The sequence below is a fragment of the Cupressus sempervirens genome, chromosome 6, assembly GCF_028749045.1.
Source record: "Cupressus sempervirens isolate cs-2001-9-10 chromosome 6, ASM2874904v1, whole genome shotgun sequence".
Lineage (NCBI taxonomy): Eukaryota > Viridiplantae > Streptophyta > Pinopsida > Cupressales > Cupressaceae > Cupressus > Cupressus sempervirens.
Window position 1 is genome coordinate 318696730 of NC_143123.1, and position 27460 is coordinate 318724189.

Genomic DNA, 27460 nt, shown 5'->3' on the forward strand with positions numbered 1-27460 from the left:
TTAATTCCCTGCCCTAAATTTCTGTCTCAAATCAGACATTAGGAATATTACTAATACTTTCTTCTCTTAAACTTAGATTGAATTTCACATAAAAAGCAAGGAAAGGAAATTAGAGGTTATAAAAAAAATTGGGCCAACATTGCCAGCTTATACCAGAATTGAGCATTGTGAACACTCAATGTGAGGTCAAAATAACTGAATTGCCATAAAAAATTGTCTTGGACACAAGAGGATCCAATTAGGATGGATTTTACCTGTAACTCGAAAGGTGGTTCTAACTATGACATATTGGCATGTATAAGAAACCTATGTCAAGTAAGGCCTCACTTATAAAACCATTTGACTTTGAACTCTATTTCCATTTCTGCTAATGAGGTGGTAAGCTACAATAGACATTAACCAGCTAATACAAGCTTGCGAAAGAGGAAGATAAGGCCGTTAGGACAAGGATAAAGCACAAGATAATCAGATGCTACTGTAGGCATATTAAAATGCACATAATTATTATTTATGATTGTAATGGTTCTGATGTCTAGGCTTGTAGTATCTTTAGAGAACATAACTCCGCAAATTCACAAGCATGGGCTTATAATTTTAAATTAAGATGTTCATACCACATTCTCTTCACTAAATTTAGTTGTGCTTCAGTGGAGTTTAAACCCTCCATTAAAATAACAGAATATGAACATGATATGCTCAAATTGAATGGCACAAGGTGTAATGTTCCCCTTTCTCAAATAGAATTTAATAATAAATAATAGTAAAAGAAATTAATAAAATAATTATTATTATTTATATAACAAGAAAATAAAATCAATAGTATATAATACTATAATTATTAATGAATCAATATAATAATAATATCATCTATTTTTTATATCATAATATGATAATAAGAAAATCAGATATAGATAAATAAGAAATAATGAATAACGATAACTAAATAATGTGTGTGTGTGTGTGTGTGTGTGTGTGTGTGTGTGTGTGTGTGTGTGTGTGTGTGTGTGTAATTCCATATAATATTTCAATATTTTAACACAAAATCATTCAAATTATATTTTTTAATTAATATATTTACTAAAAATTAATTCACCCAAAGCAATGGTCAAGGGACAAGAAGCTTTAGAGAGATGTCCAAAGGAAATTTATGTGAACATTCTCTCATTCCATGAGGGGAGGGGAAGTAACAAATATAAATCAGGGAACACTGTAATGAATCAAGATGGATTACATAGTCAGCATGCTCTCAGTCAAGAGATACGAAGGAGTACAATCATCATTTTATATTAAAGTCCACATGCAAATTTGGAATATGTATGAAAGATACAAGTTATAAACTGCAGCAATGAACTACATAAGTGCGATAATTTATCTATGCTAAATGTATCCACAGCTAATAGACTATATCGGGCGCTGTGATATACTAGAATAATTTGATTAGGGTCATGGCAGACAAGGAGAAAACATTTAGAAGAGAAGAATGAACAGCGGTAACTAGCATATTGTATGGGAGGACTTAGACTAAATGGAGAGCATACAAGTGACGAACAAAGATACCAAATGAAGTGGTGGCTACAAGATCACTGAGTGTCTCAATCACCTCTAAAGTATCATTAAAGGGTGCGATTGAGCCTACGCCTACCTTGCACCAATCATTATAATTATTTCACACAATTGTTATTAGAGGTTGACGTGAATTAACAAATTTTGATATTGCCACAATAACGAGTTACCATAGAAGCCTACAAAGGTTATAGTGGAAGGCCATGTTAACATAGAGTGATGGTGTAAATTTTACCCCACCATAGGAAGACTAGATTCCCTTTAGAGCCAAATTCACAACATACATTCAGAAACCTCTGAACTGGATAAACTAGTGGAGATATCTTATTATAGATGTGGAGAAGAAATATTTTAATTCCAGAAGTGGAAAAACCAGATGACAAAGAGTCTTCGGTGCAAATCCAAGCATCTCAGCCATAGACGACAGCACGATGCGGTGTAGTCCTTTACAGACCATGACAGAAAGTGCCCAAAATGACAAAACCTATGATCTGTGCTTCAGATAACCTACAAAATGCAAAAGTTAGAAATGAGATAAAATAAATAAAGTGACATAGATGAATAAAAATGAGATAAATTAAAATGAAATAAACAAAATCCATGCAAACACTCATGCAGTTGAAGACTTCCAATAAACATGCACACATATAAGAGAGGGAAAGTTGTTTGAGGTTGTTTGAAGACTTGCCTCAGTCAAGTCCCCATTTTGGTGATTCTACCTCCATGACAGCTAAATAGACAGATATATGAAAAAGATAAATAGATAAATGACAATGTAATAGAAACAAACCCCGCTGGATGGAGGAAAACCCCTAGTACATGATATAGGCAAATAGAAACAAACCCCTCTAGTGGAGGAAAACCCCTATTTCATGAAATGGTAAAGTGATATTGATAGAAAGGGATGCGATGGATCCCAAGATGCTCAAAGACACAAGATAAATGGAGAGATATTACTGAATGGGCTTGAGAAAGTCAAAAGATACATGTAGATCACTGTGAGAGAGTGTTATAAACAAGAAAACAAGAGAGCTTTAATGAAGAAAAGACAACGTGAGAGCACAAGAGAGGGATAATTTATGGAGAGAAAGAGAGCAAGAGAAGAGATGGAACTTCTAAAGATAACGAATGAAGCAACAGACCTTCATTTAAAGACAGAATAAGAGGGAAAAGGAGTCTAGGTGAATCTACAAGATTCCCATCGACAAAAGAAAGTGACAAGGAGAAAGCATGCATGGGACCGACTTATGAAAATTAAGATGTTAGTGGACAAATGCGTGACGTGTGGACATCCATGTGGTGTGCTAGTGTCCAAGTGAATCATGCTCAAAAATGACGAGCGACAAGGATAATAGAAAGATGATGCTGGCATATGGTTATTGACAAGGACTCCGAACATCTTGAGAGGGAAAAGGATGGTGCAGGGTGGAATGGGACCTACTCAAATGCTAATGGAATGAAGCCAAAGTAGTTACACAAGTGTGGCCTAAGTTGCACATGAGAGTGTTCAATTTTTGACTCTACACATAGTTAACTACAGAAGTTTGGTCTTTCCTTAATCACTACCATGAAATACACGAGGAAGAACAATGCTTATTAAGAGTCTTGAGAAGATATAGATAGGGGGCATTTTAGAATTTCAACACTGCAATCAGAATTTCCATTTTGAGCCCATCCTACAACTTTAGAAGTTCACAAGGAATGAATGCATTGGGTATATATTATCAAGGAGATAAATGATCTCATAAAGATTATGTGAAGTGGAATAAATAGATGGGTGAACAATAAACATATATTGTATATGCAGCAATAGATTAATGGCATGCTATATTAGATTCATGAAAGTGGTAGAATGTGTGGAGATGAATGATGTGAATATGAAAACAAATAAGGGATATTATAATATAGGATATCAAAGAGTTAAAAAGGGAATATTATAGGTTGTTTTCAGCAAGGAAAAGATCAGAGATTATCTCATTTTATAGTTGGAAGGATTGTTGCTTCCTAGTAAAGAATGTTACAGAGATGAAGTAAATTCTATTGTTATATATATTCCACACTGGAATCTTAGAAGAAACCAAGTAAGTCTAGTTAGGGAAATTAAAGAGATCACATATCATGTGTTAAATGTAAGCCAATATTCCTTGATGATTTAATCAACTTCTTGGGTGCTGAATAGCAAGGGATATTGCAAGAGGCATTGCTTCAAATATGAGTAGAAATCATTGTAGACTGAATTAAGAATGGCCTAAAAGCACTAAAGCTTTGCCTAAGTATGGGAATTAACAAGTGGGAAATCTAATTGACAATTTTAATAGTAGTTTTGCCATTCTTAAATTAAAGGTAAACATCTCTGAGTACAACAATAACAGTTGTAACAAAAGGATTTATAATACTAGAAAGATTTATTATACTAGTTTAACTGATTAAATTATTTTTTGAATATTGTCAGCTTTAAAAGAATGAAACTAACATAAAACATAGGACTTTTGCTCACAACACCCATTGTTAAACTGATCATTGGGCTGTACCAAATGAAGTTGAGGATGAACACTATTTCCTTTTAACTTGCACCCTGTAATAAGGTGCGAAGTGGCTTCACTAAATTTCATAACTCTTAAAATTTGATGCCTCTTGGGAAACAAGAATCAAAATAACTCAAGTGTCTTCAGTTTTACCATGTTCAAATAATAATATAGTTTTACAAAAAATAATCTAAATTCAATTCTTCTCCTTCCACATTATAAATAGCCTATCTTATTTCTATTTTCTTAATTTTGTAGGGCATTTTATTGCCAACATTTATAAAGCTTAGAAAGAAAAAGGAGAGGAAATTGGCAACAATGATGATGATTTCGAGGATACTGTCAAAAGCAAATTAATCACCATTTCTTACTTTGCATATGTTTTTGTTTAGCACTATTGTCATATCAATTCTCTCCCTTCTATAATTTGTAGACTTGAATCCCATCATTAAGGGTGAAGCTACATCTTGATTGGAATGGTGTTTAAGAGAATCGAGCTCTGTGATTAGAGGCAGAGCACTCCCATGATATATTTTCTCTAGTTGTAGGACATTATTGCTAACTACACAAAAATTCTTCGTTTCATATTCGTCAGTTGCCTATCTTTGTGGGACAGTGTTTTAAGTGATGCGTGGACCATTTCCTTATGTCTTGAACAAGCTAGGTGATCAAGGGACCAATCAGGATAAAGTGCCATATTCTATAGAAATAAATTGGCGTATTATAAACATGTTAAGCATCAAGACACTCAATTCTTGATTTGCAATGGTCATGCTAAGCCTTGAGACACACTTATCGTATCCTTAAAGACTATATGGACCAAATGGATGATACAATTCTTGCAAAGGGTTTGTTTACTGCTTTATCTAATAAATTAAATACATGAAATAATAATAAAGATGACAATGCATACCAGATACAATAGTCAAATATATCTTTATTCACTCACGAGTATAATTACAGAAAAGAAGACCAAACATGGTTAGCCAAGAATTACAGTTCCTCCGGCTATACCATATTTCTTTCTTGATTACACAACATATCTAGAGGACCCGATGTTGCCAAGAGAAACACAACTATCAACCAACAGACACATATAACAACCCAAGAATAAAAACCAACTTAATACAAACAATTCATGCATTGTCGGATAACCAATATTATCAAACAAAACAATAGGTATTGTCTGTTGGCTACAAGATTGCATGATATGATTCAGTATTGAAAACATTATATTGAAATGTAATTACTGAAACAAGTTTGGTTGGGATTATTTCATTGATCTCATGAAGTTCTAAAATCCAATTAATGATATTGCATAAGCACTTCAGCTTATGAACTAGACTTCACCTTGTATAGGTTTGAACCATATTTCACAGACTCAGACTCAGCTGCAAGACCGACTCGACTTGTGACTCGACAATGAACTTGCCAAAGTGAAAAAACCCTTGAAATTTAGAGACTTGTAAGGATATAAACTTGTTTCATGCACCCATTACTGAATAAAGCTTAAAGACACAATAACATCATCAAATAAAAGCTAATATGATCAAATACATAAATATGCATTGATCACATAAGTAATGCAAATTAATACATTGATGACAAGTAAATTTTAATACATTGACAGATAACCAATATTATCAAACGCAACATAGGCATTTAATGCTGACTACATCAACCCCCCAAAAGAAAGTCATCACCTAGATGACAAGCATACATTAAGTAACATCCAAGAAAACTAATAATAAAAGTGTAAATAATGACATGTATTGCGCAAACCCAAGGTTGTAGTGTACTTCAAAAAAATGGGGGTTTGCGGACAACATCCCCAGCGAGATCAAGGAGCAGCACCCTTTGCAGGGGTTTGGGGGTAGTGCCCCCAGTGGGATCAAGGGGCAGAGCCCCTTGCGGGGGTCTAGAAGCAGTGTGTACAAGGCTGGGTCAAGGAGCAGGCAGCACCCACACTGCCAAGAACAAATTAGCACCTTGAGAACTACATAAAACTCCATAGCATGCATCATTTTCTTCAATTTTTAAGATGCCAAAAACTTTACTAATAAAGCCCAAAAATGCAATTTCTAGACATGACTCTTGCATCTCAAATTGAAAGCTTTAAGGGGAAATAAGTCAAAAAAAAAATATATTGTAATGTTTATTTTACATTGCTGTCAGTCGGGTTAGGGACCATGGAATCAATGAGTTAGTCACTAACCCGTTGATTTGGCGAGTCACGCTAGTCAGATGGTCTGACCCTCCAAGTCACAGGTCAGGGTCAGAATGACCCACTGCAAAAGGCTCGGCTCAATGACCCAGGATACCCGCCTGACTCATGGCGAGTCATGGAACACTGGTTTAAACCTTGCATTCATGTCATACTGAGTAGTTTGATCACTTTATGTATTATGATGTATTACAGTACTGCTAAATCAGAGGGCCAAAAAGTATGTGCCATCTGACAATCACTAATGCTCCCTGTTATTTAAATTGCTGGTGATCCAGTACTGTTGTGATAATATTGGCACTATTATGACAACATGATGACTGTGACAGACTTATTGAAAACTGGAATTTCAAACTTCTCTTCACGGTGGACTCTATTATGGGATATTGCACTTGTTTGTGTTAGATGTAACGAAGAGTTGACAAATCATTTAGGATCAAAACTATGATACCTGTAATCTGGACTCGAAGGACAAGGACGATAAACATTAGGAATGAATTGGAAGAATCGTCATTTAGTATTTATCCAGATTGTGATGACTACTGTAATGCGGTGTCTCATTTATTGAGAATCTACGGTTGGGGTTATCTTGCTTGTTTTTAAGTAAAGGTAAAGCAGATCTTGCTTGTTATTTCTGTAGTAAGTTAGTAACCCATCCTGTCTGACACGGATATTTTGCCTCATCCAATATGCATAATTTTGTCATACAGTTTGCTTGCATTCAATAAATGTAGCATTTCAGATTATATGTTTTGAGAATTCATTCAAAAACTTATTGCAATGATGTTTAGAATATATTCAATAACAGCATATTGAAAGAACAAGAGCATAGAATCATCAAGATCACTAATAGACCTTCAACTCAGATTACACCACATCAAAAGGTTGACAGATTACAAAACTGCAGACCTGGAAATGCAGATTCACTTCAAAGCATCATACAAATCTACTACCAGCAAGCAAGGATCTGCAACATTGATGAACAGTATTTATAGCTTCAAGTGGACTGTCATAACACACAGAAAATCTGAAACTCACAAGGTCCAGTTTGAAAACTCCTCTCTGAAATGGATTGAATAGCACTCAGAATTAATTTCCAGCAAACAAGGCCAAACTCATTAAAGCTTCTTCCCATTGTAGATAGTAGATACTAAATAGAGTCACTTAATTGCTTGAACTAAATATTTTAATGCATAATCCTAACAAAAATCTTTCAAGAATCTGCAAATCTGAAACAATGTTTTCTCAAATCATCTCCAAAATAAATTAAATTTGGGCCCAAATCTCCATTGTATAATGTCCAACCCTACCCATCCAAGCTGTCAAACCCCCCAGAGAGATTTCCATTGGAATCCTCCAACAATCTGATAATGAAGTGCACTGGTGAACCCACACGAAAGATGGAATTGGGTTTTCTGTTCAACCATTGAGAAACTCTAAGGGTTTCCATCATCAAATTTCCTGTGAATGAAAACCAAAGCTCTCAGGCTTCTCGGAGAGAAATAAAATAAGCCAGATCAAATGACTTCCACAAATCTCCTTTTATTATCTTCTCATGAAGTTTTGGAAACCCTATCTAACTTCCACTTTTAATATTCATATTTACTCACAATTGGGAATAATATTAAAGTGACCTCTTATATAATTTTAATTAACCTAAAGTCACTTTATGAATTAAATTTATATCACCTTATATCTCCCAATATTGGCACCTATCTCCATAAAACATTTTATTAAATTATTTAATACCTCATAACTCCCCAATATTGTGAGGTTTTAACACCATCGCCCAACTGCAAATGGCAACCCAATCTTTGCGCTTTAGCAGCTTATAGTTTAGTAGTCTTAGTGACCATATGGCAACTTTCTATGGTGTTAGATGTCTAAGTCTTGTAGCAAGTTTGAGGCAATGGGGTTTTCTTGGGTGTAGGTCAAAACCTTGTAGGAAATACCTTTTTACAATTAAAGATCAACACAAGGCTTTTGAATTGAAGTACTTGGAAAATGCAAGTGGTCTCACAAGCTTGATCCAATCACAAATTCAGTCACAAAATAAGGTTACCAGTGACAATGTGTGAGATAGGGTCTCTCTTACATTAAAGGGCAGGCTCCCCTTCTCACCATATCTTGGATCAACTCAAGATAAGAAAGAAGTTAAGAGATTCTGTAAAGGGGTGGTACCACTACCAATATTCTTTCCTCTTATTTCAAGAAAGAATCCACTTACTAATGGAGCGAGTAATGGGCAAGATTAATCTCTATAACTACACTTCTATCTAATAGTTGAAAACAATGATACTGGTACCAAACACCAACTCATAGGCTGATTGAAAGTGTATCAGCTTAAATCTAAGTCTAGTTTTTCTAATCTATAAGAAAAAACTGTCCTATTGGAGCACACAGACTTCCAAAAGTAGAGGATTTCTAAAGCTATAATTCCAATATATTGCATGAATACAAGATAGTAATATAAAACACAGTTGCAACTTCTAGTCTATATTACTGCAATTGCTCCCAATCACAGCTTCAAGTTCAACTGTTTTCCATACTATATTCTAAAACACATACAAGATTACCATGAATAAACGACAATAAACTCAAATTGCAATCACAGCTTCCACTTCGATTCTATGACATTTATTTCCAAACACAACTTTGAACAAAATACCCTCTTTGTATTCACTTTTCTTTCAAAGTCGTACTACACAATCACAATTATGCTTGCACAAGTTTGGCAAAGCTCTCTCGCCTATAATAAAAGACGATTATTTACAATTAAGGGCACTGCTTTATATAAGCAAAGGAGTGCGAGAAAAATGGAGAAAAGGTGGGAGGAACTCAACCACATGAAATTAAGAAAGACGATTTATTGGATTACATGACTGACAGTACATGTAATCAGGTTACATGCACATGGATTACATGCAACCTATCTTCTGAAACTACAAAGCTGAAAATACACTTGAAGAAAATGTTGAAACTGTTGATTCTAAATGAATCAATCCTGTATATTATCAACAAAGGCCTTGTACTTGATGATGCAATCACGGATGATGATAGGATTGGGAATTCCTGTATTTCATGTTGTTGCATTCACTCTAATAACTGTGGTGGTGTGTCTTTTGATAGCCTCCTAATTCTCTTTGATGAATTGCTAGTTCTCATTTGAAAACTTGATGTAGTCAAGCTTTGCTCCTCCCATAGTTGTGGATTCTCCTTTGTCCGATTTGCACATTCTAGAGTCTCCAACACTTTGAAAACCTTCTCAATGATGTCCATATGTAAACTCAAAACGACTTTCCCATCAACATATTTAACTGATTTTTTTATTTTATTTTATCAAAATGCTTGGTGCATTCCACACGAACTCAGGTTCTAGTGAAGCCATTGGGAAAGTGGAGACCAAATGAACATTGCTTCTTTTATTTGAAGCATATCTTCTGGACAAGATGTCTCTATTCTTTGAAGAAATTTTGACATATCTTGACTTGAAGAGTTCGCTGCAACATGAGAATTCCAAAGAGGGAAAACATCTTTCAATGGGATTGAATCCATGAGGGTTTCAAAATTCAAAGAATTGATGGTAGATCCATTGAGGTAAGTGTTCTAGGTATGATTTAGATACTTATTGAATGCTTTAAAAGGCTAGAAATGAATGGAACAACTTGTATTTTCGGCAACAATTGCCAAAATCGAGTTTCACAAGCTGGATTGCACGTAGGTAAAATACGGCTTTTGTTTTGAATAGCTAAGAATGCAAGTTGGAAGCATATGGATGTGTGTAGGATGAGATTTTTTTATATTTACAAATGTGAGTTTTTACCAAAATCAGGATTTGGAGATACATTTACATGTGGTAAAAAACTATATCATTTTTACTTGGTGTATAAATGTAATCAGGTATTAGGAATGTGATTGCATATTTAGGAGTATGGAGCATGGATGAATTTGGATGATGGATTGAACACGGAAGATGAAAGCATGGAAAGGTACTTGCATTCTTTTAGGGAAGATCTCTAACTTTTCTTCAGAAACAAACCAAAAACTAACAAAGACAAGAAACAAGCATATATAAAAACTAAAAATGAAAAAGAAGTTGGAATGAACTTGTTATCTCCAAAATCGGGTTTCACAAGTGTGTTTGCATGCAATCAAATGCCTTTGAAAAATTCAAACCTTAGCTCCAAATCATGGTTTGTAGATGCAAATAAACGTACATGAAATGATGCAGATGTCTTTCTAAGTGTAGCTTGTATTTCTCCAAATGATTTTCATGTTTGAAAATCATTTGAAATTGCTTTCCCAAGAGCAAATCACAGTTTGAACCTTGCATTACTTGTGCATGAGAAAGAAGCAAAGTATTTGCAAATGCTTCTCTTTACCAATGTCTACGGAAATTAGGGTTTGCCAAAGTTTTACATATTTAAAAATATGCAATGGCAAGCTAAAATCAGGTTTTGGAGGACCAACTGCTTGCAGCATTTTCCTTCAACAGCCTAGATCGGGGTTCGCAGAAGGCACTACATGTGCTGGACAAACTCTTTGCCTCAAAATGTGGTTTGGGGGAGCCTTTACATAGGCATTCTTGCCTTAGAATGGTAAATCGTGGTTTGGGAAGACCATTACATGTGTTGGAGAAGACATGAATATGCATATTTTGTCTTTTTAGACTCAAATCGGGGTTTGGAAACTCAAATGCATATTTAAAAATATGCAATGTAGTTGTCTAAGTTCCAATGTTCAAGCATAAAACGTGGTTTAGTAAAGTCATTACATGTTTAAAATAACCTCTTTATGGCAAAACGTGGTTTGCAAATGCATTCACGTGTAATGCATATGCATCCATTTTGCTCAATGCTTCATCCCTTTAGCAAATCATGGTTTGATAAAGGCATTGCATGTAATGCAAATGCTTGTATTTGAATGCCTAGAGCAAAATCGGGGTTTGAAGGATATATTTTAAAAACACATGTACTTCATATCTTTGGCAAATTGTGGTTCTTGGATGCAAATTACATAATTGCATTTTGCATGCAAAGACCAAAATTGTGGTTTGCAAGATGCATTACATGATTTAAATTGCAATTGAAAACACCCAACTAGTTGTTTTGATGAGAAACTAATGGTTTGCAAGCCAAAAATGTGGTTTGGAAAGGTAATTACATGTATTCCATTCAAAAATAACATGTAATTGACTTGCATCACTTAAAACTTTCTATTTCACACGTCTATTGATTCACTTAAGTGAATCCCACTTTAAAGGGTCCATTACGTATTTACACTAACATATTTTTCATATGTAAATATGTTCAAAAAGTGAAATCTCCCTTAAATGTTTTAAGTTAAAACATTAGAGTAAATCTCAACATAAAAATAGACCATAAAGTGCTTAAATCACTTAAGTGAAAAATTAAAAAGCAACTCAACATCAAAATATAACATAAAGTGTACTATAATGACTTAAATCACTCAAGTTATAAATTAAAAGTCAAAAAGTAACTTTAAAACATAATATAAAGTGATTAAAGTTATATTTTTCAAAAAGTGCAACTCAACATTAAAATATAAGGTCAATATTTTAAATATACAATGGAATTTGCAAACCCCACTTTTTAGGCACTTAATCCTTAATATCTTTTGACCAGTAAGTCTGATTAAGCCCCAAGATATCTTGAAACGAAGGTATGATCAAAAGCAAGAGATTGAAGAAATCAAAAAGATAAAAACAATCCAAACAAACACTCAAAAGAAACGAAAGGGACTTTAAAGGCCTTGAATATCAAGTATAGGCTAACTAAAAGAAAAAACAAAAAAAGACTTGATGAGAACCTTCAGTAAAACGTTTGAATATATGGATTGGTGACAATTGTTTGGTCATTTTTTGCCAATCAAATAATAAGTCATCTCAAAGAAATGTGAAACTCAATTGAAAACATTTTGTACTGTTCACTCCATTTTGTGAAGACAAAATGAAGGACAACAGCATGCACAAAACTTAGGCATAAGGTAAAGGAATTCAACACTTAGCTAATTTTGAATATGAACTTGTTTGCTCATCAACGCTACATAATCCAAAAATGCAACAAGCATTTGGAGCCCAAGACATGATCATTCCCTAGCCATGTAGTTGAGCCCAACTAATGGTCAATTTTTGAAAAATGCATGACTCAGAGATTGTAATGTCCCCATTAGTTGTCAACATCGGAATTTCAGGGATTAGCCTAATATTGAACCCTCATAGGCTAATGAGGATGGTTAGAGGGTCTTCTGAGGATTGATTCATCTCCAACCTTTAGCGATTTATGGATTTGGCCTTCGTTCGATGTCATTTGGACTCCATTTTCCATATTTACTATGTACAGTAAGTCAGGGGTAATAGAGATGAACCCTTTCTATTTTTAGAAAGTGTATTTGGTCACATGAGGAATTATGAGGAGAGATTCCTATTTCAAACAGCATGACAATCAAACAAGTATTTCTAGAGATATTAAAGTTCAAGTGACTCAAGTGATTTATTTCAATATTTTAATATTATAAAGTTATACAGTTACTTAAGTGACTAAAAGACAAAATTGGCTTTTAATCCCACATTGCCTAGTTGTTTGTGTCTTCCCTCATATCGAAGTTATAAAAGCGTGGAGCTACATGGGATGGACACAACGAATATATGTTATTAAACAAATCTTAAAAGGTTGCTTATTGTAACTAGATACTTCCTAAGGATGAAACCCTTAAGGAAATTTAGTGAGACTGGACGCAAACCCAATAACTCACCTTAAGCTTTCAGACTGGAGTTAACAACAGCAGATGCAAATCAGTAAAGAAGGTTTCTCTGAAGATTGAAGGAAGTTAGTAAGGTACGAACAGTTGAAGTTGATCATTCCTAAATCCGAGCATTGGTATATGACAAGTTCAAAAGTTGGGCAGGCAGATTAGACGTCCATAATCCATCAGCATAGTAGAGGTATCTTCCTTAACATCTTTGTGACAGTACATAAGTGGAATCTATGCTTAGAGGTGATCTATTTGTAGGGATGCAAGCATACAATTGGCTGAGAGGAATTTCCTTAGTCAGGTCACCTCCAGCAATGTGTATTATAGTCAACGTGTACACATCATAATCCACAAGGAGCATAAGTGACGGCAGTGTTAGCAGCTAGACTATTGGGTAGGCATCTGCATCTGCAGTTACAAAGAGGTCATGGGTTATAAACATTACTAGTAAATCACGATGAGTGTTGGAGCATTTGGGAGTTGACAATTCCAAAACTGTAGTCATTGGAGGCATGCTATGGACCACAGCACAGACTTCCAGCTGTCTACGACTAACGAGGTTTTAGTTATCATTCTTTGTGTTCACAAACTTGAGTAGGCATGTGTACACTACTACAAGTTTAATAGAAATACTTGAGTCCATACCTGTAGTCTTCTTGCATATCTGAAATAAAGATAATCTGGTATTAATTAAACTGTGACTACACATTCAATACAACTTAGTCCTTTCTTTGAGATCACTGTTGTTGTAATTGATTTGGAAACGATGCGTTAATATGTGGGGAATAGTTATTTACCTAAATTGTGATGGAATAATTAGAATAGTAGTATCGGTGGGTTCATTATTCAATTTTCACACCAACTATTTGATTAAATTCTGAGGGTCAAAAATTGATTTCTTTAGTCAAATTAAGGACCAGAATATTACAATGGTATCAGAGCTTAATACCAAGATTACATTCCAACTGTTTGACAAATTATCTCGAGTCAAGATTTAATTCATTTTGATCATATTAAGACCAGATCATTACAGTGGTATTAGAGATGGTCTTCCTACCAGCCTGCGGATTTATAACAGAGGCAAATTTTTATAGGATTTATCAAAAACAGTTTAAGTTGAGAGATGGAGATTGTGGAGTGAATTTGTGAGTGTTTATGCAAGTAGAAGTTTGTTTATGAATGCAGTAGTGCTATGAAATGGAGCATTGTTCAATAGCAGGTACAGGAAAGAGGAAGTGAAACATGTACAAGACACTCAAATGGCTCGTAATGAGAATGAACAAGGACGGGAAGTGAGGGAAATCTTGAGGGCTGTTAGAGATGGGCAGAACAATATAGCCACCGCACTTCAGCAAATTACAGGTGCTATGCAGCAGTTAGCTCTGCCTCACAAGGCAGCCTTGAGTCATCATAGTGGAGGTGGTAGTGTGGCAGAATCACCCCGAGCTACTAGGGCCCCCACACGAAACACTGGCAAGCCTTTGATACCCGTTTTTAATGCAGAGGAAGAGGTAGCACCACCCGCGGCACCAAACTTACTACAAGATAATGTTATGGCAATGTACGATAAATGGGATTTATTCCCTGATCTGGTTAAGCAGAATTTTTCTTTTGTTCAATACTTAAATCAAAAAATTGAGAGCTTGTCAGATCTAGAGACAGTGGAGAGCACGAGGTATACAGTTTTTGCCTTTAGAAGGCCGATATCGAGATTGTAGTGAAGGAAACCTAAGTTTTCCTCAACAAGTGTTTATGATGCAGATGTACTTGTACTTAGTACGACACCTACTAGTCCTATCTACCATGTTGATGATGGACCCAGTTCACAGAGATCAATAGATGTGTCAGTACCCTTGGTGGATGGCAACACTAAGCTTCAGCACATTGAGGCCCCTAGAGTTGTTGCAATTAGTGTAGAGACAGTTGATGCAGTTGTTACTACTGATACTTCAGGCTCTCTTGAGGAGGAAATTATTATTGGAGATTTGTATGGGAGTTGTCATAGTATTGCTCTAGTGCAGAAGGTAGTTGCTTCCTCAAATGGGACCAATGCATGTATGGAATCACCCAGATGTGATGCCAATGATTTGGGTGTTACAGCGGAGTCAATAGATGTGGGTTCATGCTCTAGTGTTATTGATTCACAGCCTGGCATAGAGTCGTGTGCAAAGTTAGGTGACGATTGAGACTCTATTAGGTGATGGGGATGCAGACAGTATGGACACCTCTGGTGATTTGTTGGATGATGCTATGATTTGCACCAGCTATGATCCCTTCCCAGATATTGGGTGAGGACTCTTATGAGATTTTGGATGAGTCCCAGGATCAATGTTTACATGATCTTACTATTGAGGTGGAAGTTGAGACATGTGGGGAGATTGAGATTGCGAGGGCTTCTATTTCTTCGAAGGAGTTGTTTGAGGTACATAGTAGTTGTATCTTGGATGCAAAGTTGTGCAAGGACGATAGCACATGTATGGGTGATCTTGTGGTGGATAGTTCTAATTCAATTTCCTATCACAGTGCAGTTAGTGAGACTCAAAGCTCACATAAGAGTCAGGAGTTACAAAGGCATCATGTGACTTATCAGTTGAAGGTGAGTGATAGTGACATTTATTCATCTCTTGATCATTATGATGTTATTCGGCATATGTTAGCTACATTAGGTTGGGGTGCCTCAGTCTCAGATGAGCACGATGATAGTAGTCTTTCCCTAGCAGAGGTTCATGCGATTCAAGAGGCTATTAGGATCTTGAAACATAGTTACTCTCAGTTAGTTGATGACAAAGATTACCTTCTAGAGTGGGGTAGCACCTGCTATGAGGCGTTGTTAAGGAACGAGGAGGTGGATGAGCTCACCGGAGAGCTTGAGGTGACGGAGGGCTCTCTTCAGTGTACTCAGTTGGCTCTTCAGGAGTCACACTCATAGTGGGGTGAGGTTATTGTGGAGTTAGAAAGGGTACAGTCAACACCAGCCCCAAACCCTGTTCAATTACATATTATGGTTGGTAGTGAGTTTGCTTCTACAGTGGAGGATGAGGGACGTGATGATGTGGTGGACACATTCGTCCAGGATATGAGTGTATTATGTATAGAGGAGGCGAGAGCATCATTGGAGATGGGCTCTCATGGTAATTTGCTTCCTTCTACTGGAAGTGAATCTATTTCTTCTTTTCTTATAGTTGGTAACATTGGACAGTTGTCATTGTCACATTTTCAGAGAGATCAGTTGTGGACTGCGGGGGAGCAAATTGATGCTTCCACATGCAATTTCTACTGTACTGAGTCATTCATGGAGTATTTTCTTGAGAGCTCGGATTTGCGAGAGGTTTCATACAGTATATCTGAGGGTGCTCTCATTCGAGGCTCTCGTGCTATTCGACGATTGGTGAGGAAGATTGTAGAGACCTTGGCTACAATGCTTCCCAATAGGGATTTTTTGGTTGGGCTTGCTAAGAGGGTTGCCCAGGATCATGCCTAACCAATAGTTCAGAGTCAAAGATTGGAACCATCTTCTGATTTCCAGTTTGATGATGATGAGCCCTTCACAGAGATAGGGAGTTTTTATCGGCATTACACTGAGTGCTCATCACTTTTCTTTTGACCCACAGGTGGATGACTTTGTTTTCAGTGTTATGGATGGTGACAGAAGGTTTGGTACTCATTACACCTGCAGAGGGCATACTTCTCCGCTAATGGAGGGAGATTCTAAGATACAGAGTATTGTGAAACAGTTGGATGTGCTAGTGAATGAAATGAATCAAAATCACAGACGGATGACCCAACTGATTTCAAAGTTGAGATTTGAGCAGAGAATGATATCACTTTTTCTAGGAGCCGAAGGTGATGATATAGTTGCGGCTTCAAATTTGCGAGACATTTCTTATGAGACACTACATGAGTTGGGCACAATTGAGGTGCAATGTGATGAGGATTTATGTCAGGTTAAGTCAGACAGTGCAGTTGTTGGCATGAGTTCCCTAAATCATGTATTTGATGGCGATGCAGCAATAGTGGGAGTAGGAGCATGCGAGGATACTGTCATATCAGCAGCCACTTCTATATCGGTTGAGCCATCCAATGAGGAGTTTAGCAATCTGCAAGTGGTTGTATATGTGTACTTTGATGGTAGTACACTTGTTACTGTTGATGAGGTGAGCAATGTAGCATTAGAGTCATGCTATACTATCAATCAACAAAGTGTTGATGTTCACTTCATGAATAATCTAAATAATCCTAAGTTTGACATGGATGCAACATTGTCTTACGACAATCTATTGTTTGAGGTTGATGTTGATCACTCACCTAAGTGGAGTTGGGCTCAATTTCCACCATCTATTAAGATTCAGTTTTGTGTTGCGCCAATTAGTAACATTCCTATGCACAAATTTTGACGTGGCTACACCTATGTTTGATACAATTGGCATGAGTGCATATGGTTCTCCTGTAGCTACGTCTCTTCAAGGGATTGTTGATCAGAATTCCAGTCCAATTTATATTATATGAGTGAAAACCAGGATGAAGATATTTCTTGTGGGGGATTCTTCAGATGATATTCTAACTTCTACATCATTAGCACAAGTTTTGAGTGCTATACTACAAGTTATGTTGTTCGTCCTGATGATGTTAGTGGTGTGCAGTCGGTTCAATGTTGATAGGGGTGTCACGTACTACTTCATTTGGGATCCAGGTGGAGGTTGGAGTTCACTGTTATTGTTGGATTGCTTGAGGGCAAGCAATCTCAGTAAGGGAGGACCGTAATGTCCCCATTAGTTGCCAGCATCAAAATTTCAAGGATTAGCCAAATATTGGACCCTCATAGGCTAATGAGGATGGTCAAAGGGTCTTTTGAGGATTGATTCACCTCCAACTTTCAGCAATTTATGAATTTGGCCTTCGTTCGATGTCATTTGGACTCCATTTGCCATACTTACTATGTATAGTAAGTCAAGGGTAATGGAGATAGACCCTTTCTATTTTTAGAAAGTTTATTTGCTCGCATGGGGAATTATGAGGAGAGATTCCTATTTCAAACGGCATGGCAATCAGACAAGTATTTCAAGAGATATTAAAATTCAAGTGACTTAAGTGATTTATTTAATTATTTTAATGTTATTAACTTATATAGTCACTTACGTGAGTAAAAGACGAAATTGGCTTTTAATCCCACATTGCCTAGTTGTTTGTGTCTTCCCTCATATCGAGGTTATAAAAGCATGGAGCTACATTGGGATGGATACAACGAATATATGTTATTAAACGAATCCTAAAAGGTTGCTTATTGTGACTAGATACTTCCTAAGGACGAAACCCCTTAAGGAAATTTTGCAAGACTGGACGCAAACCCAATAACTCACCTTAAGCTTTCAGACTGGAGTTAACAACAGCAGATACAAATCATTAAAGAAGATACAAATCAGTAAAGAAGATTTCTCTGAAGATTGAAGGAAGTCAGTAAGGTATGAACAGTTGAAGTTGATAATTCCTAAAGCCGAGCATTAGTATATGAGAAGTTCAAAAGTTGGGCAGGCAGATTAGACGTCCATAATCCATCAACGTAGCAGAGGTATCTTCCTTAACATCTTTGTGACAGTACGTAAGTGGAATCTGTGCTTAGAGGTGATATTTGTAGGGTTGTAAGCATACAGTTGGCCGAGAGGAATTTCCTAAGTCGGGTCACCTCCAGCAATGTATATTACAGTCAGTGTGTACACATCAAAATCCGTAAGAAGCATGAGGGACGGCAGTGTTAGCAGCCAAAATATTGGTTACAGCATCTGCATCGGCACTTACAGAGAGGTCACAGGTTATAGACATTCCACTAAAGCTAATACCAGTAAATCACGATGAGTGTTGAAGCATTTGGGAGTTGATAGATCTGGAACTGTAGCCATTGGAGGCATGTCGTGGACCACAGCACAGACTTACAGCTGTCCATGACTAACCAAGTTTCAATTATCATTCTTTGTGTTTACAAACTTGAGTAGGCGTGTGTACACTACTTCCAGTTTAATAGAAATACTTGAGTCCATACCTGTAGTCTTCTTGCATATTTGAAATAAAGATAATCTGGTATTAATTGAACTATGACTGCACATTCAATACAACTTAGTCTTTTCTTTGAAAACACTGTTATTGTAATTGATTTGATAATGATGTGTTAATATGTGGGGAATAGTTATTTACCTAAATGTGATGCAATATTCACAACAGTAGTATCACCGGGTTCATTATTCAATTTGCAGGCCAACTATTTGATTAAATTCCGAGGGCCAAAAATTGATTTCTTTAGTCAAGTTAAGGGCCAGAATATTATAGTGGTATCAGAGCTTAATACCAAGATTACATTCCAACTATTTGACAAAATATCTCAAGTCAAGATTTAATTCATTTTGATCATATTAAGACCAGATCATTACAAAAATCAACAACCATTTTGATTTTTCCTAGCTTGCAATCAAATAACCCAAGACATGATAATCCCGAAATTTATAGACTGAGCCCCACACAAGCTCAATTTCTGAAATACATCAAAACATTGTGCCCCACAACATGAAGATTCCCATTTTCCACCCATCTCATTAAGGCATTGATCCCAACACAACAATTTCCAAAAATGATGAGCATGGCACCCAACAAGCATACAATTTTCGCTCAGCCTACATAGATGAGCCCGAAGCCAGTACATTTTCCAAAAAATAACTAAATCTATGGACCCAACACATGGACATTCTCCACCCGGCAAGTCTAAGTGCTGAAGAAGAGCACGAATTCTGATTTGCAAGTAGACTTTGAGCCCAATAACATAGAAATTTCTGCCCTATGTCAAATGCCTTCAATTTCAATGAGAAGACAAGTTAGACCACATCGGTTGAAGGGCTTCATTTAAATTCAACCCATTTTCAGCACCATTCAGTCCAATTAAATTTTATAATAAAAGCATAAGTCAAGGAGGTTGATGTAAAGTCCCAATTTTATCTCACTATGGTTTACATTTTGTTTAGCCTATCATTGGCCCTAATAATATGTGTAATGGTTAGAGGGTCTCAATAGGCAATGTAGGAGGCCTATTTACATTTCGAAAGTCAGGAGGGTTCAGGATTGATCTTTGTTTAGTACAATTTGGCACACCTAATATTTGTGGTGACTATTTCAGGAAAGTCATAATTTCTAACTATAGCAAGGCACCTGGATGGGCTATGACTGTGGTGTTGAGCCATGGCACCTTGGACTTGAGCAGACATTCAAGTAAGTCATATTCGCAGAGTTCTTATTTTTGGCAGGGCACCTGGTCATATGGCATATGGAGTAGACATCTTGATTTGCAGTTGACTTATTGAAATGTGTTTAATGCTTCAAATTAACATTATTTAATTATTAATAAAGTTGCACTTTATTAATAATTTGTTATAAAAGCTTATGATAAATTCAAAAGTGAATGGGGCCAAAAGATATTATTGATGAGCGTTAAATGTTTTATTGAAATCAGTGCCCAAACAAAGGATTATGTTTTAAGTCAACTCAAGCAATTATATGTCATTAATGAGACTTATTGTGGAAGCTTTATGATCTAACCATTGAGGAATTATAAAAGCCAAAGGGGATGAAATGGAATCCATTATGCATATATTTTTTGGACTTAGCCTTTTACAATTTTGGGAATTGAGCATGAGACCTAGGGTTTAAACTATTTTCAGCATTGGAGGACAAAATCTCCAATGTTTTCCAATCTTGAGGCTATGAAAGACTAACTCAACCATTTGTTGATTGTGGGCTTCATTCAAAGGTCCAGTTTATGCTAAATCGATTGAAGTTTTTGGAAGATTGTATGCTGAATCAGAGGTAAATCCATAGCCGACCTATAGCTCTGTTTGTAGCATTTTGTGACTGATTGTATTGAATGCCACGGACAGTCATACAGCATTCTGGGCCTTTTGTGAGACCCTAAGCCAAGGTGTTTGGCTTCTAGACCAAATCACCTAGAATTTGTGCTTCCAGACCAAATCGCCTAGAATTTGTGCTTCCTTATCATCCACTATTGGAGGCCCAGCATTAATAAAACATTGTATTCTGATAGGAGGGGTTTCTAGACAACCTCTAGGTGGTGGGATTCAATCCAAGTTCCACATTGAAGCTGCAAAATCATTTCAGTATTTAATAATTCCAATTACTATTCATTGTAAATATCTATCAATCAAATTAAAGAAACTTCTGCTTGTGAATTGCAAGTAGTTTCAGATTTGATTTCATGCAAGCTTTGTTGATATTGTGAAAAAAAAAATTTAAATCATAAAACGCTTATATTCTCAAAATACAAAAAAACTTGCAAAAACAAATCAAAAATACAGATAGTCACAAGTTAAATAGAGAAAAAGACAGATAGTCACAGGTTAAATAGAGATTGAACCAACAAAGTTCATCACAGTGGCATTAGAGCGGTTCCCTGCTATCCTGCAGAGTTCAAATTTCGTATGCATTTTGTTTGTTCCCAAAATCACAGGTTTGTCAAAACCTAAGAATATGCCAAGTTCTACTATCAAGTTCAATGAGTGACTTCGATCAACAAATGGGATTGATCAAAATGATTAAATTCCCCTTCACTTTTAACTCTTCTAGACCAAGGTGGGTACACCTTTGTAATGATTAAGCAGTTCTGGTCTCCTTGTAATCTATCTTCTATCTCTATCTCAGAATGGCATAAAGAACCTAAAATAGAAGAAACTACTTCTAACTCCTATTTCCTACTTGCATAAAACTGAAATTGAAATTAAATAATAATTTAATTGATTTAAAAAGAAATCTGATCAGTGCCTTTCCCCTATCGGGCAACAGAGTCAAGCACATATTGTTTCAATGGTTCTGCATCATTCTGCCAGACACTTTTTAAATTCACAACTTGCATGAATCTGTCAACTATTTAAATCCATATACATCAGTGTTTTACCCTAATCATGATGACTTGTCCATAAGAGTTTAACCAAGTCTATGCCTGAGAAGACCCTCTATCCACAATGATTACCTACAAGGGACACAATAATAGGCTAATCCCTCAAAAAATGGGGACATTACATTTTCAGTGAAGGGAATGATCAGATAATTCTTTCTGGCCAGGGTTTTTCAGTGTTACAGCAATTGTTCTTCTTTACAAGTGAGGTATTTTAGGAAAACACACCTCATCAACTACAGATCTTAGCAATTTCAGTCAATTCAACTCCTTCGCAAAATTAGTTTATGGCCTCAGAGGGGAAAATGACAATTTTGCTGCTGGATAGGTGTTCAAGAACCTAAAAAAATGTTATTTCTTGTTTTCACCTTGCACTTATGTTTGGGACAGAAGATTACTTCTTTGTGACAACCTTCAGGTTGGAGTTCAAGGTGTCAAAAATGAGAGAATCAACATAACTTTCTTGATATTATTCCTATGGTGCCATGGCTTGGTATTTATCAAGATCAATTTTCTAAGGAGTTGATGGAGATCTTGTAGTGTTTGGTTGCTCTTGCAAGAACATTCTAGGAGATCACTTATGCAAGAGCCCAGTAGGAGAGTGCTTAAACAAATGAAGCTACAGACCTCTTAGATGACTTGGGACCTTGCGATTCTACCTGGAATCATTCTGCATCAGTTAGCTGTTATTTATATTGAGTTGGCAATGCTGAAGACAAACAATCTTTAGGGAGGGAAGAATGTGATGACCCCATTTTTTGTCACTTTAGCATCATAGATAGATTTGGCTTTCTCGGGAGCGTCATTCTTGTCAGAAGAAACATTTATTGTTTTCAGAGAGATCAGTTAGCATTGAGAACTATATAGTTCCTTCCAAAGTGAATTTACACTTCTAGTGTATAATCCAAGATTCTTGGAAAGAGCATCTATATATAGATAGTCACCTGGTTGACCTTAATTTTTTTATTCATCATCAATTTCTTTTCAATACCATCAGATTTCAATGTTGATGCTAATCTACGTTTCTGAAACTCAGATGAATTATTGAGCTTTTAATTTATATATTTCACTGAGGTTTCTAAATATTTTTTGAATACTTTAAAAAGTGCCTTGGTATAGCTTGGTGGAAAGGAAATTACAAGTTATAAATCATGAACACTTCATAAAGTCACCAAAGTATCGGAGATATTAAATAATGAAATAAAACACTTTTAAAAGCAAAAAGGCTTATTAAAATGTAAAGTGATTTTCAAATCATTTCCAAAAGTTCTCCAAGAGAGGTTATAAAAAAGGGTTGGACATCTCATTTAAAACATTCAAAAAGAAAAAATCTCTTTTGAGATTTTGGAGATTTGTGCACCTGACCAAACTCATACCAGTGCAAAACAAAAACCCAATGGTTTCTAGAAGTTAAGGACGAAAATGATGCGTCTCCCATTGAGCTGTTCCATCTAAGGATCAACAAGGCATTGCAAAGATTTTGGAAATGATGACAAAAACCCTTGTTTCAATATGGATTTAGAGGAAAATCCAGGCAGCATTTGCATTTGTGTTGAAGATTCAAAAATAAGTGGCTTTACTTAAGATTTAAATAATGGGTGATTTGTTTGCTAACCTGTGATTTGAAGGTTTTTGGGAGATTTTGGATGCAATGACAATGCATTCTTATCTACAGTTGGGGCACTGGTATTGGTTACTTGACTTCGGTGATTAAGCTAGTGACTAATGTGGGCAACTGGTCCAAATTTGTCTACAGTAGACTTGAAAAATAATATATTTGTTTCATTCCGATTATGTGGCATTGGACCGCTCTATAGCTGGGTGCAACTTCCTTAGTTTCTAACATGCATTTGTGAAGCAAATGGTGTGTGAAATATGAGAAGGTTCAAGGAAATCATACCTTCATTTCAGGAGCCATTGGGGCTACTTTGCTAGTCGTTCAGTCACTATTATTGCTCAACATGGGATCTGTTGTTATAGTTACACAAGTAGTAGAATATTCTAGGCAACTTCTCTCTTTTGTGGCCACTGTTACCTTGTGTTTGACATGGGAAACAAGGGTGTCATTCACTAGGATTTTCAGGCTCAGTTTGTTGGCATTTAAGATCCTTAGGATGGATGCCATGCCTGAAGAGGGATGTGCATGGGAATTTTTTATTATAATCACATTTAAGATTGGGCATTTGAATTGACAGTGCAAAGATTATTTTTGTAGGTCCATATCAGTTTGGGGAAAACTGACATAGAGGTGTGCATAAAGTCCATAACAATAGAAACCTTATTGCTGGCATCATTTCAGACTTTCAGGGGATTTGGGGTGTGAATGAAAATGGAATATGTGGTCATATCAATTCAGGGAAAACCCTGTTACTCAATATTGGCTTGTTCGTGGAAAAAAGTCTCACCATACAGAAAAAGTGTACATGTAAGCTGCTCAGAAAAAGTCAGATAGATAATTATATTATTTTCATCCTTGATATTCTTTCAGCAAGAAAAAAAAAATATCTTATTATTAATCTTTTTTTATTCATGAGTTTATTCTATTTTATGAATGCCCAACATTATGTGTATTGTATAAAAATATTGCAAACCCAGCAACGTATCAATTTGAAAACAATGAATTATTATATTCACATTCATATAAACTATTTTTGAAAAATATATTTTGTGGAAAGGCGAAATACTTGGTGAAAAACCAGTAGGGGATCTTACAGAACCTAAGGTTGTTCAATGGAAAGCAACAAAGCATGTTTTGATATGCCTCCATTGTACATAGAAATATGGCTTAAAATACAAAAAAGATTGCACATTAATTTTACGAGGATACACAAATGTGAACATTGCAAGTTATATGGATGACAAGAAGTCTATTTCAAGCTTTGTTTGCTTTTCACAATTTGTTCTAATGTTATGGAGCAGGAAAAATAAATCTACTATTGCTTGCTCTTCCACAAAGCCAAAATACCGCATTATAGGTGGAACTATTTGTGAGGTGAAATTGTCACATCACATTTTGATAGGCAACTGTTCCTAAGACATGTCTTATACCTTTGTTTTGTGACGATTAAAGTGTGTTAAAGCTTAATCAAAATCCTACTTCAATGAGTGGACAAAATGCATTGAAATACAGCACCATTACATCAATGAACATGTCCAGATATAGAATATTAACTCCACCTTTTTTCCACTCAACAATAATATGCTAACATCTTTAAAAAACATTTTGCAACAGTGAAGTTTTAAGCTTTTCAAAGTTTCTATTTGTTTTCTAGAGTACCTACTATAATACTAATAAACTATTGTAATACATTAATAATATTTTCTGAAATATTATTAAATTACATAAAATGAAACATAGAAAAGTCGGTTATGCATCACTAGCCTAGTTGATTATTTACCAACCATTCTCATTAATATATTCTTGCCTCCACAATTAATATATTGCTCATTTCATCTCCATTTGAATTAACATTGATAGTTTGATGGCAGGAACTTGATATGATGCACACATTGTTCATTTGGTGGATAAGGTAATCGATTGGAACTCAAAATTGAAATGAAAGAAATCATTAAGACTAAACAATTCAACTAAAAAAGGAATTAAGTGGCAATAACAATATAGATCTCCATCAAGGCCTCCTATACAAGACACTCCACCTTCGTTACACTCAACAACAATATGCTAACATCTTTAAAAAATATTTTGCAACAATGAAGTTTTAAGCTTTTCAAACTTACTATTTTTTTTCTAGAGTACCTACTATAATACTAATAAACTATTGTAATACATTAATAATATTTTCTGAAATATTATTAACTTGCATAAAATGAAACATGGAAAAGTTGGTTATGCATCACTAGCCTAGTTGATTATTTACCAACCATTCTCATTAATATATTTTTGCCTCCACAATTAATATATTGCTTATTTCATCTCCATTTGAATAAACATTGATAGTTTGATGGCAGGAACTTGATATGATGCACACATTGTTCATTTGGTGGATTAAGGTACTCGATTGGAACTCAAAAATGAAATGAAAGAAATCCTTAAGACTAAACAATTCAACTAAAAAAGGAATTAAGTGGCAATAACAATATAGATCTCCATCAAGGCCTCCTATACAAGACACTCCCTTGTCTAGACAAGGTGGGTTACACTATCTTAGGCTTTGCTACAGTATCCAATCCAATACATTGAATTTTAGTGAAACTACAACCACTGCAAGTAATAGAGGAAGATTGTTTTATTACATGCAAGTCTGTGGACTACCATTCACCAACTTTAACTTCATATTTCCCCCTTTTTTGGGATTTTTGTGCAAGCCTATGTACAACCCCATCTTGATTTGTTGATTAACCTATTTCAAAATTATGGAAAGGGACTTGAATTCCACCATATACTTACTTCTTGTAAGAATGCAAGATATAGGATTATTAAATAAACTAGTCATTTGGATTTATTCTAAACGAGCACATACATATGTTCTCCATATACTTTTATTCTGTTAAAGATAAATGCATATGCCATGACTAGTTCATTGAAAGTGCATGCATGATAATAATTATGCAATTATACTGCTTTCTTAAAGAAAAAGTAATATCAAGATTAGAAATGTGAAACATGTGAATTTCTCAAACAAGAATCATCACATGAGAAAACAAGTTAGCTAACTGCTGACTTGAGCACAAGAAACCACAGAGAACGAATTGGAATATAAAGGAAAGCAATAGGCGAGTCCTCTTGAAAAGCAATGTATTTCATGTATCCTCTTTCAATCAACAATAAAAGCTCAATAGATCACTTGCCTTAATTACAAAAATGATGTAAGATGGCGTCAAAGATAACGATCATCAATATGCACATTGATTCTGATAAGGTTGGTACCCTTCCAAAATTTTGGATTAAACTATTTTAGAATTGTTTGATCTTTAAGATCATTTCATTCATCAGTAAAGTAAGTACTTAAGATTGCCATGGTGTTATGGTAAATGCAAGCCTTAACAATGATCTAATTTATCAATGAATTATTTTAGAAAGTCGATTAATACGAACACTTTGTTAAGGCTAAGTCACAGTAAAAAGTATTAAAAAAATCGTTAAATTTTGGCCATAAATTCGAACGAGAGAAAATTACTTGCTGTTTTGCAGAAAATATATATTACCACATTTCCAGCCAAACAAATTACAAATGAACTACATGTACTGAGAATGCATCAATCTAGTTTTTAAGGGACGGCTATGGAAAATTGTATGCCATCGTCTATGGATAATGGAGGCAACTTTATCCATCATCTGCAAAAAATTTAGACATCTTAGTTCATCGTCCATCTTCTAACCTACCACTACTACAGTCTTCATTGCTACGGTTTGTATCACTTCTGACAGCCATTACTCAATCTTGTGTCTTGCTGCCAATGGTTCAATAG

At 35.5% G+C, this 27460-nt stretch overlaps 1 protein-coding gene across 2 annotated transcripts in view; it reads right to left on the minus strand.

Annotated features, from left to right (window-relative positions):
* The window catches only part of LOC149552466 (endo-1,3;1,4-beta-D-glucanase-like), a 207553-nt gene that overhangs the window by 95519 nt on the left and 84574 nt on the right, over positions 1-27460 (minus strand). The window lies entirely within an intron of this gene.